The 18,231-nt window shown below is 38.2% G+C and overlaps 1 long non-coding RNA gene and 1 pseudogene across 1 annotated transcript; one reads left to right on the forward strand and one right to left on the reverse strand.

Moving 5' to 3' along the window:
• The first annotated feature begins 4,859 nt into the window (after positions 1–4,859).
• On the forward strand, positions 4,860–6,558 carry LOC133862016 (uncharacterized). The gene is made up of 2 exons (XR_009899110.1): positions 4,860–5,426; positions 6,147–6,558. It is a non-coding gene; the product is annotated as an uncharacterized LOC133862016 (long non-coding RNA).
• A 718-nt stretch (positions 6,559–7,276) lies between these two features.
• Positions 7,277–11,832, reverse strand: LOC133861029 (protein FAR-RED IMPAIRED RESPONSE 1-like; annotated as a pseudogene).
• Between the last annotated feature and the right edge of the window lie 6,399 nt (positions 11,833–18,231).

Here is an 18,231-nt window from a genome sequence, read left to right on the forward strand (position 1 = left end):
GCCTATGCAAAATTCAATGTAATTTGGCAGCCTGGTATTCTACAAGAAAATTTCAGAATTGAATTAAATATAGTGAATCCGTATTTCAAGCGATTCCACCAGTTCAAGACACACTCCAAACCAGTAATATTAGCCTATAAGGATTCTAATTCTTGTAATCTCGTACAAACTAACAAATCATGCAGTGGATACTAATTAAAGAACAAAGAATCTCTCTTCTAGAGACCAACGAAAATGAACCTTCTACCCAAAAATCAATTATACATATTCTTACTTAAAGAAAAACAAAATAGGAAACCTAGAAAAATCTTATCCATTTTCCAAATCAAACAAAACAACCCACCCCCTTCAACAAAAACAAAGGACTATGTCTCACAGGCCACATAAAGAGAAAGAGAGAGAGAGAGGACTTACTATCAAGAAAGCTGGATCTGGAATTGGTGTGGTGTCGCCGAGGTGGTGCGTGGGTGGCATTCAGTGGTTGAGCGCCAGATCTCGGGCTGGTGCAGTGGTGAGCATCGCCAAAGGTGTGGGCAGAGCTCCAAATCGTTTACAACATGGTTAATGACCGTAGCATTTATCTTATAGCTGAAACGATGTCGGGCGAGCCGTAATGTAAAAATATGGGCATTATGAGAAGATCAAGTTAGTATTTGTCACATGATCAGCATGTGGTCCATTTTCCATCCAACTTGACAGGGATATCTAACAGAGTGGCCTTATTAGAACACAATGATAGTTTGATGGGTCATATTAGTACACTTGAAAATTCAAGAGGCTGCTTTTTTATATTTTTTTACTTTTACTAATTTTAGAGCATCTCCAATCGTGATTGCTAGTTTAGCTATTTAAAATATCACTTTTTTCTATTTTAGCTATTAGTTTTTAACTACAAAATCTAGCAGGACTATCTATTTCACTCTACTTTATTTAAATATTGTTTTTTTAAATTTTTTTCCCCACTTCTCTCTCTCACCCTCCCTCACCACGCACACGCCCCCGTCCCTGATTTATTTTCGAGCGCAACTCCCCTTTTCCCTTTCAAACAGTTGTTAAACACAATGTCAACTGCATCATTCTTCTCTCGAGTATGAGACGTTGGTATGAACTTCGTTGTTGATAGAAATGCTCTACTGACACAATCTTTTGTTGTGGAGATATTGTGTTAATTTGAACTTGAGAGGTGATCCGTAGCGTCCTCATTCTAATCTGAAGCATTCTCATGATTTTTTCCAATACGGAGAAAGAGAGGCGTGGAGGGATGATTTGGTTTGATGGGTATCGAATTTGGGTTTGATTTTCGGATGTGTATCTATTTTGGGTGTGATGTTCGTATGGGTGTCGATTTTTGGGTGCAATTTTCGAATGGGTGTTGATTTGGTTTGATGATTATCAATTTTGGTGTGTGATTTTCTGATTTAATGGAAGAAGAGTTTTTGGTTTTTTAGTTTGTTATTGTTGATGAAGCTGAGAGAACCAGAGAAGGAAAGAGAGACAAGGAGAGAGAGAGAGAGATAGACAATAAAAAAAAAAATCCCCTTAGTTGCTACAGTAAAGTTTACTTGCAGCAAATTTCGTTGGACCTCAAAAGAGTTTATACTAGCTAAATTTTAGTAAAACTTTTTATTTTAAACTGTTTGTTGGAGATGCCCGAACAGTTGAGTAATGATAGGCCGTCCCTTGCTCGGCCCTTTCCTACGTGGAAAGGGCCTTTGGCTTTTAATATATATATATATATATATATATTTAAATAAATAATAATAATATCTGATTTTAAAAACCCACCCCTTCTTCTATGCTCATTTCTTTTCCCCAAACCATTTTCCCGCCAAATTTTTCCCTCCCTCTCTCTCTCCATCTCCTCTCCTCAACCCCACCGTGAGCCCACCACTGTCGACCACTCACAAGCCCACCACTCCACTGTACGTTCTCCATCTCCAGCCAAAACCCAACCACCGTGAGTTCTCCATCCCCGGTTCTCCCTCTTTCCTTTTGATTTTCTCTCCAGATCCGATTTTTTTAGTTGTTTTAGGATGAGATTTGGTTGATTCTTGGTCATTATTCCGTGCCCTAGATCTTGAAAAACCAATACCCAAAAGCTTGAGCTTCTAGATCCTTGAACAAGGGGTACAGATTTTTGCGTGGATTGGGGATCTCATCGAGCTCGATTCAACTCATTTCCTTTCCAGGTAATCTCTCATAGTAGTGCGTTTAAATTCCTCTTTTTTTTTTTTTTTTTGAAGAACAGATTTTGGCTTTTGCTTAAAGTTAGCATGTAATGTTATACTGGTAAAGCATAGCTTGCAAGTTGTTAGATTATCATTCTTGAATATGTATTCTAAAATTTTGAAGAACTTGGCTTCAAAGTAAAGGTTTTCATATATGTTAATCATTCGAGGTATTTGTTTCAGACGTTCCGGAATTCACAATCATCATGTCTTTTTTAAGTAGATTTCATATACTTGTCGTAAGTGGTAAGGTCTCTAATATTAAAGTAAATTTTTTAATTTTTTTTGGAAGGTCAATTGTTCTTACTATATTGATACTCTTTTCTATTCTTTAATATGTCCATGTAAAGAGGAGACGTTAATTACAGAGCCATTGCCATTGCAGATTGAGTTACATGCTTATTTATAAGTTGGATTATTCTTTACTGTGCAGATTTTTTGCTCTTTTCTTAATATCATTATTTCAGCCTTTTACTTTTGTGGGTCTATCTCGTTAGATCTGAACATTAATTTTCATCTTTTGGGTTTTAATGTTTTGGGGACTAGGCGTTGGCCATTCAGGATGCCATGGAAGAAGAATTTCAACGTGACAAGATGATATTGCGCCAAAAGTCCAAAGGCAAGAGGGAGCTTCTAAACCTGCATAGCTCTATCAACTATGGTGACGCTAAATCTTCCGCTAGGCGTAGGAAAGGAAAGGGCATTATGTTGTAGAGTTATGTGCCTTTGTGTGCTTGGGTGGGTTTGTGGGCCATTCCTCGGGTTCGGTTTTTGCTTGGATTATTTTGAGGGGTGTTTCTCTTGGGTTTTTCTTGGGTTCTAGGGTTTTTTTTTCTTTTGCGTTTAGGGGGTCTTGTTGGGGGGTTTTTGGGGTTGGTTTGGGTGCTTTTAGGGTTTTTTTTGTATTCGGGGGTTACTATTGGGGGTTTCTTTTGTTTTGTGAAGGTTTCTATTATGCTTGTTAGGGGTTTTCTTGTGAATTCCTTGTGGTTTTATTGGGTTTTTTATGTGGGCTATCTGAGTTGCTTCTGTGTATACATCATGTGTACTTAGGGGCGCCTTACATTTTTTTTAATGAAATTCTCTTATTTATCAAAAAAAAAATTATATGATGTCACTTTGGTCTGTCTATGTCTGTGTAGAATGTCTCCTGTGTCTTTTTACTCCCTTTTTATGATATGCTGGTTTCAATTCCTCTGTAAGAGAAGCAAATGAAATAGAAATACTATAATTTTTGCTCTTGTATATTGTAAATAAAACCTTTCTCGTGAATGGTATATTGGCATTTCATAGTAGTTATGTTTAAATATCATTTTCTGTTTAACCTACACATATAAGTTGTGCTCATGATGGAAGGTCTTAGTAATATCATTCGTGCTAAATCCTCTGGTATTTCTGCCTCTTTTTTTTTTTTTTGCTTGTATTGCCTGTAATGGGAACGAAATATTGCTTATGGTACATTTTTGTCTGATTATTTGCATTTCTATTATTTCTTCTTGTTTGCTTCACTTGCCATATGAAAGCATAAATTAACTCAATGCATCAAAGTTATGTGATTAGCTGTAATTGGAAATGGTCTTCCTTATGGATGATAAATTTTCACAACCAATATGAGGATCAATTTTCAGACAAGATGCTGTAACCGGTTGAATGGCATCTTGCTGCATGTGTTTCTAATTTCGCATGATGGATTAAGTAAACCTCTTGCATGTAGAGAATTGCTATTCTAGGTTAGACTGTGCCCCGGATTAATTGAACCTAGATGATATATTTATCATCATAGGTTCAAATATGATAAAGAAGTAGAACCCTTTCCATTTGTCCTTTAAAACTCAGACATAATGTTGAATATAGAGTAACTTGCTTGACTGTAGTATTTGTATATTAATCGAGAATTTATTATATTGTCCAGGTTCAGGTGTAGATATGTCAACTGTGAATATGTCAACCGTTAAGAGTCCCAATGTCTTGCTTGTTCAAGAGTGCACCTGCGAGCAGATCCTGTGCCTTAATTAAGAGACCATCTTCCTTTGGCTCTATAAAATGCGTCTCCAAAATGTTTGGCTTGAAGTCTTCTCTCTTCAAAGTATCTGCAAATGTGATTGTCCATAGTCTATTGGGCCCTTCATGGACAGGACAAAAGGAATTCACTTGTGCTTCCTTATTGCAGGGAACTCAATTTGGTCCGTAAGTGACTGCTGAAAGAAGACGGTTGAAAGTGGGGGCCTGCCTGTTTGGCAGTTTTGTTGTATTTTAGTTCTTTTGTTTTATTTGGACTTGTAATCATCCACAAATGCTTTATTTGGACCTGCAAGTAGGACTAATTGCTGTGTTTTTCTTTTCTGTTTCAACTTGATTAGCAATGATACAATCATGTAAGATAGGTTGCCATGTTATGTGGATCTTTGCTTTTACCCAATGCAGATTTAGTGAAGCAGATGGCCCTAGGTAGAAAATATGTTTGAAATAATGAGAAATTCGATTTGCACATATTTTCAAATTGAAAAAACCGAATAAGCTTACCTCTTACTATTAATCTTTTTATAAGGGTTGACAGCAGCAGTCCACTGGCTTTATTATTTGAGAAATGCTATTTTGTACACCAGCATCCCACTGCTATCCCACTCAACCTACGTGGATTTTAATTTTAATTTTTAATTTTTTAGTTTCTTCCTTTAGAATCCCAAACGTCTCTCCCTATACGAAACACCCCTCTCTCTCTTCTCTCTCTTCTCAGTTCTCTCTCTCTTTGTTTTCTTCACCGACAAATCTCTCTCTCCGGCGGTTTCTTCCTTTAGAATCCCAAACGTGCCTCTCCCTCTACGAGACCCCCCTCTCTCTCTTCTCTCTCTTCTCAGTTCTCTCTCTCTTTGTTTTCTTCACCGGCAAATCTCTCTCTCCGGCGGCCGGCAGTCCTTCTTTCGACGGAATCGCTGCCGGATTTCGCCGGAAAATCTCTCTCTCTCTCTCTCTCTCTCTCCGGAATCCATCTCTCGCCAAAAAATCTCTCTGGACGGAATCTCTCTGCCAGATCTGCCCGGAACTTGACGGACACGCTCTCTCTCACCGGATCTTGATGGAAACGCTCTCTCTCGACGGATATTGCCGAAGCTCGCCGAAAATCTCTCTCTGGACGGAATCTCTCTATGCCAGATCTCGCCGGAAACAGTTTCTCTCGCCGGATCTATCTCGCCGGAGGTACTTTTAAGTGTTTTGTTCTTTAATTTCTGTATTAAAAAAAAAAATGCAAAGCATAAAATCTCTCTCAGATTTCATTTCTCTGTCAGTTAGATCGATGCTTGCGTTTGTTTGCATATTTTTATTTCAATGATTCGGGAGAAGTGAACAAAAAAAGATTTGTGGGTTGATTTTTTTACGTATTTTTTGGGTGTTGATCGTAGCCGATAAGGGGAAAGAAACTGATTTCTAAGTTGTTTTATTTGGAAATTTTCGGGGAAGTTCAAATGGGTGTAATTTTGTTTGATTTTTGGGTAGATGATCAATTATGGTGTTTGTTGAATAATCTTCATTGATGTCTAATCGGTATGTGATTATGTTGGGATTAATTTGTTTGTTGAATATTCTTCGTTAGTGGTTGCTATTTGTTTTGGTTTATGCAGAAGTTTTTTTATGCAGTATCTTTTTTGGTGGATTCTGGTAATAGCTGATTGAGGTGTTTTTTGCTTTTGGCTTGTTAGTATGTTGCTGTAATTGATGTGTGTTAATATGTTGGGAGAGTTTATAGATGATAGTATATTGCTGCAAAAATATTCCTCTGAACAAACTAGAAAGTATGGAACTTTTTATTGCTGCATTTCAATACTTTGACAAGGTTGAATACAGTTATAGGGGGTGTAATTTTTTACCTCTGCCAAGTATGTGTATAATTTGTTGTGTGTATTTTTGTTGTTGTTGCAGCTACAAATAGTGAAATGATGGTGATAGAAGAGAATAGCAAGCATGAGAATGGAAGTTGCTCAAGGTGGAGTACAATTGGCGATTGAAAAAGAAAAACAACCGGATGAAAAAAAACTATCAGATTTAAGAGAGTTAAATCTTAAGAGATTTAAGAGAGTTAAATCTTAAGAGATTTAAGAGAGTTAAATCTGTAGAATTTTGAAGCAGTGGTGGCTGCCCGCAAAGCACATGATAGTACGCCTCAAGATGTCGAGATTTTAGATTTTACTTCTTAAAAGTGAAAGTGTTCCAAATGAGACTAATTATTTTTACACCACTTTGATTCAAGTCTATTGTCTTAGTATGTAAAACTCATGCATGTATAACCAATATATATAGAACCTACACCCTTGTGTTTTGGTATAGAGTTAAATGTAGACCAATGGGATGTAAAAAATTCATTACCTGTACCAACTCCATATTCTGATCAAATACCCCAAAATCATCAATGGGAAGCAAGAATAAAAGCAAAAGGCACACCATAATTCATTGACAGCTACATCTAAATACAAAGACAGAAATTTTTTATTTATCATCCCCCAATAGGGTGAAAAGCATAATACATCACAAAGGGCAGATAACAATTTTCATTACATCATAAGGAGGAGGTTGCATAGCACAGTTTGCAAACAAAGGAAGCCTGAAAAACTAGGGCTTGGTGAAACAAAAAAAACAACCCTCCGTGAGGAAGAGGTTGTCATGGCAGAATTTGTATATAAACCTACTGCCACGGCCAAAGCCCCAGAAACCACAAGGCACCAAAAATTTCAAACTGCCACAGCCAACCATCACAATAAACTGGATCCAGGAACATAACCTGCCCTTTGAGGAAAACAGAGAGACCCAACCATCACGTGCAGAACACAAGTTCAAAAACGTGAAAGACTCGGTAAAAGACAATGGACAGACTCACAACTGGGAAGGGGAGAGAGAATAGCCCTAGCACATACATGCAAGATGGCTAGGCTAAAAACACCAGGTGCTGACACCAGCAATACAAAAACCATGACCACTCGTAAGAAACCATAGATTCAGGACTCGGTAACTACGTTCTCAGGGAAATACAGAATACATAGCACATTAGAAACAAAAAAAAATATATATATTCCTTGATATTACCCTGTACAACCATGAGTAGCATTACATTTTTCATTTCTACAATAACCTAAACAATCACAAAATTACATAACCATGATAGAAGTACAAATATAATAAATTTAAAACTATTTAAAGGTCATGATCATGGAATTGATGACATTGATCAAAAAATGAATATTTGTTAGCTCAACACCAGCTTGTGTGAGCAAGGTACTTTGATGGTTGAGAATGTTATAGACTTGAAATAAGATGGGTTGCACATGCACTGCAATTGCTGGGTCTGTTGGAATTATTGCTTTGGCCACGACAGTCATCCAAGAAAGTTTTTGGGATGGGTTGTTATTGATATCACAAGCTAAATGCCACAGAAGGTTGAGCAGTACTCCTTGGCTTAGAGGGAGAGGAACTACAGACAATATCCATCCTATATCAACCTGAAAAGAAAGTTTTCGTTGCATTAGTCACATGTGTATCTTAAATGAACACTTCAAATGTCAAAAAAAGAGTTGCTATTATTCTTTCTCAAAAAAAAAAAAAAAAAAACAAAACAAAATTCACCTGTGAACATAACCAAGACACAATGGACAAATCACATCTTGAAAGGGCTATGTGGAAAGCCCGTTCAAAATTGTGCTCACATACCAATCTTGATAATTCCATTGTTGGATCAACGGACACCCCAACCTAATACACAAATGAGACAACCCAATGTTTGAAAAGATTTTAAAAATGACATCAAGTAAATCGTCATATTTGTCCACATATTTATGAAAATACCTGAGTACGAACTAAATGATTGTGTTGATCATCAATTACTGAAGGCAGTGGAGTTTGACTTTTATTCGCTTGATGTTGCTTTGCCTTTGAAGTCTACAATTAAAAAATGGTTAGGTTCATGTGTTTCAAACAAAACGCAAGATAATTATGGGGAAAAAATTGAATGAACCTGTTTTTTGCTTCTACTTGTTTTGGCATTGTTGTCGCTTGATGGCTCATTTGTTACTTGTAACTTCTTCTTCGTCACTTGTTCAACTATTGGCATCATTCTTCTAATCGGTGGTCTCCCTTTACGTTTAACTTTAACCGGACTAAGCAAATTAGTACTTTGCAATGTCGAAGCTTCATCACAACTTTGAACAACCTCATTACAACTAGAAGATGCGACTGAAATACGACTTAATTTACGGCATTCCTCTTTTAAAACATCAACTCCTTTCATCACCGTAGTGTAAATGTGCTTGCTTTTTCCGAGCGATGCTAATTCATTTAAATTCTTGGACAAGCTGTCATATCTTTCGTCATCAGAATTACCACCAAAATTGTCATAACTACTCTTCAACAATGTGTATAGACGCTTTAGATCCTTCCTCCATCTCATAAGAAAGAATCTTGGTGACAACGTCAAAACCTTTTTTGACAATAGCACAGAAATAGCATGCCTACACAAGATACCTCTTGTTTCAAACAATGCACAAGTACACTTCACTTCTACCTCTTCTTCATCTTCTTCATTGTAATACACACAATGTGATACGTCTTTCATGTTTCTATTAATGACAAAACTTTCAATCACCTGATAGGTAGAAATTGCACCTTCATTTGTAAGACAAGAGTTATTACAACCCACAACTTTCATAAACTCCCCCTGAACTTCTTTGAACTTTGCATTGGTGTATACATCTTGAAATTTCTCCTCTAAAGGATAGGGGGTTAAACATGGAATCATGCGGTTCCAAGAATCGAAATCAGCTTTTTTCTCTTTCTCAACCATTTTCCTCAAAGCATTATCAAATTGATCAACAAATTCCTTCAGTGTGGTCTGTGAGTGCACATAACCATCAAAAAATGCATTCATACTTTCACTACGCTGTGTAGTATTCATTCCAGCCCAAAATGTATCTTTCATATATGTGGGCACCCAAAAAGTCCGCTCATTATATAACCCATTCAGCCATGCATTGTCCTGAAGTTCATAAGTCTCAAGTAGATTTTTCCAATTTTCTTCGAATTCATCACAACTTTGAGAATCATACAAACAAACATTAAGGGCACTCTTGATGCCATTGAATTGAGCATGTGCTGCAAACTTTTCTGGCAGTTTTCTCATAATGTGCCACAAACAATATCTATGTCGAGTTTTCTCTGCGAAAACTATAGCAATTGCATTTTTCATTGCCCTATCTTGATCTGTTATAATTGCACTTGGAGCTTTGCCATTCATGCACTCTAACCAAGTGCTAAACAACCAAACAAATGTTTAAGTATTCTCATTTGATATTAGTCCTGCCCCCAATAGTATTGACTGACCATGATGATTCACACCTACAAACGGAGCAAATGGCATGTCATATCTATTGGTCAAGTATGTCGTATCAAACGTAATGACATCCCCAAAGAATTCATACGCTGCCCTACTTCGTGCGTCAGCCCAAAACACATTACGCAACCTACAATCATTATCGACATCCATCACATAATAGAACCCATCATTCTGCTTTTGCATTCTACTGAAATAATCACGAAGTGCCTGAGCACCTCCTTTGCCAAGACAAAGCTCTCTTGCCTTTTCAATATAATTCCTACAATCTTTTTCTCCAAAAGTAAGCTGCTCATACCCCCCTTTTTCAACTACTAAAGAATTAAAATTCTTATTCGTACGTATTCCGGCTCTATCATTTAACTCAAGCCTTCTTTTCACCGCAGCATCTATATTCTTATAACATCTAAAAAACCTTGTTTTTTCTAGGCTTAAACAATGATTATGCTCCACCACAACATTACTCAAAAACCACTTTCCATCAGCACTCAATGTCGCACAAATCCTGGCTTTACACTGCGTTCTAATTATTTTTGGAACTGCCTTTGTACAATCATCTTTGCCTTTATTTGGTTTGCCTTGGCGAATACATGCAAGGGTTATGTACCTACGACTTCCATCTTTCCCCTTTTTTCCAGTTCTTTTTACCACACCAAAACCAACTTGCTGACCATACTTCCTATAATATTCTTCCACTTCTTCCAACGAATCAAACATCATTAATTCTTTAGGTTCTTCAACTTTATCATTCAAATCTATCATCTTGTATTGTGGCTCATTATCCTCCTTATCATCCAACTCTAAATCACATATAAAACAAGATAAAAAATAAAATAAAAATCAAATCAATAATACAAAGTTCAGATAATTAATACAAAAGTTAAAAGTCTAACCAAATTCAGGTCCATCTTCGTCGATTGAATCGTTGTCATTTGGAATATGTGTACATAGATATTCAACTTCGTCCTCATTCTCCAAGCGTGAGCTTGAAAACTCCATTTAAGAGAACAGAATGTGGCCTTGAATTACCAATACAATAATAATAAGATAATATAATATGCCTGGGTATGTCTATTAAAATGAAATAATGTTTTTTCTAGGAAGAACATTGCAATGAAATATGGTGTACAATGTTATAATTTTATCTAATTTTAGCATTAAACAAAATTACAAAAACATTTAGATTTAAGAGAAAATGCAGTGTCACAAAATTACTAGAGCATTTTCTCTCTACCTTGAACTGAATTTCAAAACTGAATTTCAAAAAAAAAAAAAAAAAAAAAACTAACAGTTCTGCGCTTCAAGGAGCAGGAAAAGTCCAAGGTCCTGCGCTTGAAGTGCAAGAGTTTTCCTGCACTGAGCTTCACTGAGCTTCAAGCTCAAAACAGAGCAACGAAAAAAAAAACCCAGAAAAAAACAAAAACAAAAACAAAAAAAAACAAACAAAGCAAAACAAAACAAAACTTTAGAAAAATCTAACCTTTGTTCCGTTGGATTTAGTTCCGTCTCAGTCGCCGGTGAAGAACGTCGGACAGCTGGCTGGAGAGAGAGATAGAGAGAAAGATGAAGATGCAGAACTTTAAAAAAAGCTTAACTGTATCATCAAGTGAACGGATCATCTCTTCCTATGAAAAAAAAAAAACTAACAGTTCTGCGCTTCAAGGAGCAGGAAAACAGAAAAAAAAAAAAAAAAAAAAAAAAAAAAAAAAAAAAAAAAAAATACTAACAGTTCTGCGCTTCAAGGAGCAGGAAAACAGAAAAAAAAGTTTTGTTTTCCTGCACTGAGCTACACTGAGCTTCAAGCTCAAAACAGAGCAACGAAAAAAAAACCCAGAAAAAAACAAAAACAAAAAAAAAACAAACAAAGCAAAACAAAACTTTAGAAAAATCTAACCTTTGTTCCGTTGGATCTAGTTCCGTCTCAGTCGCCGGTGGAGATGGCGCCGGTGAAGAACGTCGGACAGCTGGCTGGAGAGAGAGATAGAGAGAAAGATGAAGATGCAGAACTTAAAAAAAAAACCAGAAAAAAAAAAAAACTAAACCAAACTTTAGAAAAATCTAACCTTCGTTCGGTCGGATCTAGTTCCGTCTCAGTCGCCGGTGAAGAACGTCGGACGGCCGGCTGGAGAGAGAGAAAGAGAAAGAGAAAGATGAAGATGCGTTGGGAGGGGAAATCGTCGGACGGCCGGCTGGAGAGAGAAAGAAAAAGATGAAGATGCGTTGGGAGGGGAAATTAAATTTCCCCTCCAAACTCGTTTTTCATTCAAAAGACAGAAAAAAATAAAAAACAAATAAAAATGAAAAGCCACGTAGGACTGGTGGGATGCAGGTGGGATAGCAGTGTACAAGGTAGCATATCTCGTATACGTGTGGCTTAAACTCCCTATCCCACGCACTGCAGTCTACAGGCAATTTTTTAGTTCAGAGAACGTGCTACTGAACTGAAAGCAAAGTTTTGTGTCCATTTTTTAGTTCAGAGAATGTGGCTTGAGCAATCAATCGATCACATATAAACAAATTTTCGTCCTAAAACAAATTTAACATGGAGTATGCTTGAGTGAAGCAGATACAATTTGCAACAGTTATATAACAACTGTTTAGCAGCCAAAAGAAGATTTCCCCCATCAACAACGTAAGCTTTTGTTTAGAGAGAGGCCTTGTTCAGATCATAACCAACAAAACCAAGCTGACAAACAGGATATCTAAATTAGTACCCCAATCATTTGTTCATCCTGAAGATGAAGATTCACAAATCATTTCTCCATTAATATTTTAAGACCAAAAGACAACAATTCAGTTTAACATACATTTAGGATATTCTTTCAAGCATTAAACTCCCATCATCATGCACCACTTGCATATAAACGGGTCCATTTCTTCGCTGCAAGTTCTATAGATAAAAAAATTTTATACAACTGAATTGTTTCCATAATTTCATTTTAACATCAAGTTAGTATGTTTAGGTCCACTATAACTACTAAAATAAAAGGCTAAAAGCATAATGACAACTAACAACGTAGCACGAACATCTTCCCATTATTTTGACCCAACTCTAACTCCTGCCATAGTTTATCAAATTGTTTCTTGCATTTTTTTTCAATCAATTCCTCAACTCTTGTCATTATCAGCGTGTCTTCTCTCCTCCATTTCTTTTAGATGTTGTGCTAATCTCTTCTCGTATGCAGACATATCCTTATCAGCACACTTAAAAAAAATCACAATCACCGGCTTTCTGCATGGAAAAAAAAAAAAATAGTCAGCAAAAATGTCATAACCCTTTTTTTCTTGAACTTCAAAATTATAAAAGTGAAATTTTATCCAAAATTCATTCTAAACTAAACCTATATGAATGATTAAGCCGATTTCTTGAAGTCAACTACTTAATTCTGTGCAAAAAAAAAAAATTAACAAAATACCATAGAGAAGTACACAAGTGACAAATCACTAATTGGTTATGAAATACGAATTCCTGGGGTGAATACATGCCTACATATTATGTGAAAAACATTAATTTTGACTAAATCTGTGCCGCTCAAGATAACCAAAATCATAAATTGTATTTATCAAATTTAATTTATGGCCTCTGTACATTTGAGCAGTTTGTAATAGAGGAAGAAGAAAATAAGCCTGAATAACAATTTCTTCTTAAGAAAGAAAAATAAGTCCACCAATATATAAAACAAGGGGAAAAAAATCAACTCCATAAACATCATGGACACATATCCATTCACAAATTTGGTTTGACAAAAAAAAAATGACGAGGATACATCCATAAAACAAAAATATAGATTCAAGATCAAACAAAATTAAACTTGCTTGAGAAATCTCAACAAAAAATCCTCAAAATTAATTTTTATAGGAGTTATGAAGAGTCATAGGCACCACCAATTTTCATCAAAACAGAAGGAAGCCATCCAAATATAAGATAGATTTTGCAGCTAGGTCATTAGTATAGAATATATTGGGAGTTGCTTAAAAATTAATTTTTTAAAGCGACATGTTTAAATTCCATTTTGATATTGGGGGTTCCATGTTTCTGCATTTTTTTCTCCTGGATGCTATAACAAGTTCATTTCAAGACTCAAAACATTTGTAATTATCATAGGCTCCAAGTGTCTTCCAGGACATTCCTATATATTATATATATTATATAACATAGCAGCAACTAGTCTTCCGGGACATTCCTATCATTACTCCGAACAGTTAGCATATAGATGTCTAGTGAAATGTAATTATTATCAAAAATATGAAAACTATGCTAGTTTATTAAAGGGTATGGTTGGTGGCATCTAATGGTGTTATTAAAATGGTCGACGGGATAAAATATTTACCATTAATGCTCCGTTTATTTCAGCGTAAAATGATTTCTGGAAAATGATTTCGGCATTTTACGGTGTTTGGTAGGGGAAAAAATAATGGTCAATGAAAATCATTTTCAGCTTGATCGTAAAAGCTTCTTTAATTTTTAGAAAATGATTTACGATTTTAAAAACTGTAAATCATTTTCTGAAATGAAACTCTTCGTCCTTGCACGCACGTTTGATATCCGATTGCCGAAATCCGACCATGGTCGGTCGTCGGAATCCAGCGACATCTGACCACCGTCGCCAGATGTCGGCGAACCAGATTCCGGCCGAAACTGGCCGGAATCCGGCCATGGTCAGAAGCCGGCTAGATCTGACCAAAATGGCGGGAATCCGGTCAGATCTGACCGAATCCGGAGGAGTCTGGTAGGAATCCGGCCAAACATGCTCGCCGGAATCCCGCAACGACGATTGGACGTTGTCGGATTTTAGCGGTAGTTGCATTTTCACATTTCGTAATTTTTTCGTGCGAGCTAAACGCCGAAAAATATTTTCGAGAAAATTATTTTTTCTGAAAATGATTTCGTCGAAAATATTTTATGACGGAAACCATTTTACTTCGAAACAAACGAAACATAAGTTTGTAAAATTTAATCTAAAAGTAAAATAAGATTGAGAGCGTCTCATCCCATTTGGTTAGGGGTTAATCTCACCTCTCCCTCTCTCTCCCTCTCACACTACATAGAAAAATGGAAGAGAATTTGAAAATATATACTGGAATCCTACAACTTTAATAAATGTCTATCGCGAGCCACCTTTTAGGTGATGTTACTTTAGTTTTTTCTTCAATTCGGTTAGAAAAAAATAAAAAAAAGGTTCAATTTGAAATTTTGTAGTCCATCTTGCAAGAGTTTGAAAATATGTATGATTGCTATGTTAATCGATAATTTACAATGAGATGAACATCTCAATATATACAGGGAGAATACATGATGGAAAAGGAAAGACAGTGTATATAATCAAGCTATTCTATATTGGAGATGATTTGCATGAGTGTATTAGGACAGTTTCCTTAGTGGGTGATCTTCGTTGTCTGCACTTTCCTTCTTAAGTTGGATATGCTGCGTGGACTGCCTTATATAGCTGAGGTATTTCCTTTCATGTCTGCATGCTGCGTGATTGGTTGCATGAGTTGGGGAAATTGACTGCATGAGCTGGAGCTATGCGCACACACTCATCTGCAGCATGATTTGCTGCAAAATTCTCTCGGCAGCTTCCTTTGATTGAGGAGGTGGATAACAGATCCTTAACATCCCCGCTCAAGTTGATGGGGATAGAATCAACCATCAACTTGCCACGAAGAAGAAGAAACCAGGCCTTGGACAGGCCTTTGGTGAAAATATCCAAAGGCTGAGACTGGGTAGAGATGTAGCGAGCCAAGAGATCTTTGTTGAAGATTTTCTCGCGAATAAAATGATAGTCCACCTCGATGTGTTTCGTGCGTGCGTGAAACACTGGATTCGAGGAGAGGGAGAGAGCTTCAAGGTTATCAACCCAAAGACATGGAGTTTGAAGGAGAGGAACTCGAAGCTCTTGGAAGAGCATACGAAGCCAATACATTTCAGCAACAGTGAGAGCCATGGATCGATACTCGGCTTCAGTGCTCGATCTTGCAATAACAGCTTGTTTCTTGGCAACCCAAGATATGAGGCAGGACCCGAGGTAAATACCATAACCAGTAGTTGATTTGCGATCGTCAGGGCTTCCGGCCCAATCGGAATCACAGTAACCATTGAGTTGCAAGGAGCCGCGAGTGTAATGGAGACCAAACTCCACGGTACCTTTCAAGTAGCGTGGAACACGCTTGGCAGCAACCATATGGACAGTGGTGGGAGAGTGCAGAAACTGACAGAGTTGGTTTACGCTGTAGGCGATGTCAGGGCGGGTGAGGGTGCAATATTGCAAAGCCCCCACAATGTGTCGATATTCAGAGGGGTCAGTGAGTGGATCCCCATCAAACCTTGAGAGTTTTCGGTCAGTGGAGCACAGTGTGGAGGCAGGCTTAGCTCCTTCCATGTGTGTCCGGTGCAGAAGATCAGATACATATTTGCTTTGATTGAGGTGGAGAGCATTGGGCAGCCGGGTGACTTGAATGCCCAAAAAATAGGAAAGAGCCCCCAAGTCTTTGACAGCAAAGTCCTGTTGAAGGTGAGCAATGAGACCTGAAATAGCAGAGGAAGAGTTGCTGTAGACAAGGATGTCATCCACATAGATGAGAACAAATACATGTATAGAATGCATATGAAACATGAACAGAGAAGTGTCTACAGCTGAGCTGCTGAAACCGAGTTCCAAAAGGGCTTGAGAAAGGCGCATGAACCAGGCTCTAGGTGCCTGTTTCAGGCCATAAATGGACGTCCGGAGCCTGCATACATGATCAGGAAATTGGGGATCCTCGAACCCTTTAGGTTGTTGTTCCATGAGGACCTCCTCTTCAAGGTAGCCATGGAGAAATGCGTTGGAGATGTCAAGCTGATGAATAACCCAATTAAAATGCACAGCAAGGGCTAACACCAGACGGATTGTGGCTGGCTTAATGACCGGGCTGAAGGTCTCATGAAAGTCCACACCCTCTTCCTGATCAAACCCTTTGGCAACAAGGCGGGCCTTATACCTGTCAATGGTGCCATCAGCTCTTTGTTTAAGCTTGAAAACCCACTTATTTCAAACAACTTTCTGGTGGGAGGGCCTTGGACATAAAGTCCATGTGTTGTTGGTCATGAGGGCATGGTATTCGGCTTGCATAGCAGCAAGCCAACAGGGGTTCTTCACTGCTTGTTGGAAGGTCTTAGGTTCGGCAGGAAGAGTGGTGGAGGTCAGTGCAAGTAGGGGATATTTGGTAGAGGAGTAAAGCTTGTAGTCTGAAAAGGTTTTAGGACGGAGAGAATTGGTATGGGATCTTGTAAGCATGGTATGAGTAGGTGGAGCATTGGCAGGAGCCAGGGGTAAGGCAGGTAGCGTGGATATGGAGAGGGAGTCAGGAATGGGAGAGGGAGCCGAGATAGGAGAGATTGGTGGGTCTAAGGTAGGTCCTAAGTCAGGAGGAGAGGTCAGGGAAGTTTGAGTGTCAGGGTCAGGGGAAAGGGCAGGGCCTAACACAGGGCATGAACTAGAGGTAGGGGGGGATGAGAGAGGCTGAGGCTCAATAGGACTAGAAGGAGGGGAAGATGGGGAGGGTGGAGGCTCAATAGAAGGAGGGATATCCGTAGGAGGGAAGCACACAAGTGAGGAAGAGGAGAAACCTGGTGGAAGTGTGAAGGCAGCATTTGGAGGAGGAACCATTGCAGGGCCTTGGGAAGCAGGTTGCTCGCGGGCTGGAAACTGCAACTCATCGAAGATAACATGACGTGAGGTATAAACCCGGTTAGTTTGCATGTCAAGGCACCGAAAGCCTTTTTGGGTGCTGCTGTAGCCAAGGAAGATTCATCTTGTGCTCCTAAAGGCAAGTTTATGAGGAGTGTATGGTCTGAGAAGGGGGTAGCAGGCACAACCAAATATCTTGAGAAGGGAGTAATCAGGGTGTTTGTAAAGGAGTTTAAAGTAAGGGGAATGGTGATCTAAAACAGGGGTGGGAAGGCGGTTGATCAAGTATACGGCTGTGAGGAAGGCATTAACCCAATAAGTGGAGGAAAGGTGAGATTGAGCCAAGAGTGTCAAACCAGTTTCGGTGATATGTCTGTGTTTGCGCTCAGAAACACCATTCTGTTCCGAGGTGTAAGGGCAGGTGAATCGGTGAAGGATGCCATGATTGTCAGTGAAGGACTTGAAGGCCATAGACACATACTCTCCTCCATTGTCAGTTTGGAGCTGTTTAATGGAGCAGGAGAAGATGTTTTCAACCAGAGTTTTAAATTTCACAAAACAGGGAAGAATATCAGATTTTTTGTCTCAATGGGTAGAGCCATGTAAACCGGGAGTAGTCATCTATAAACAAGACATAGAATTTGCAGCCACTTTGAGACAAGATGGGGGAGGTCCACACATCCGAGTGTATTAACTCAAGAGGCTGTGTGGAGAGGCGATGAGAGTCAAGAAAAGGTAATTTTTTGCTTTTAGAAATTTGACAGGAATCACAAGTTTTATTAATTTTAGTAGAACCAGTACAGGGCAGCAATGATTGCTGAAACAATTTATTTAAGGCAGAAACTGAAGGATGTCCAAGTCTAGAGTGCCAAATATCAGCTGAGGCAGTGACTCCTAGGAAGGCAGTGAAGCGAGAAATGAAGGCTGCAGAGGAGAGAAATGGAGCTCTGGATTGGACTTTATT

This window comes from Alnus glutinosa, chromosome 2, assembly GCF_958979055.1.
Source record: "Alnus glutinosa chromosome 2, dhAlnGlut1.1, whole genome shotgun sequence".
Taxonomy (NCBI): Eukaryota; Viridiplantae; Streptophyta; class Magnoliopsida; order Fagales; family Betulaceae; genus Alnus; species Alnus glutinosa.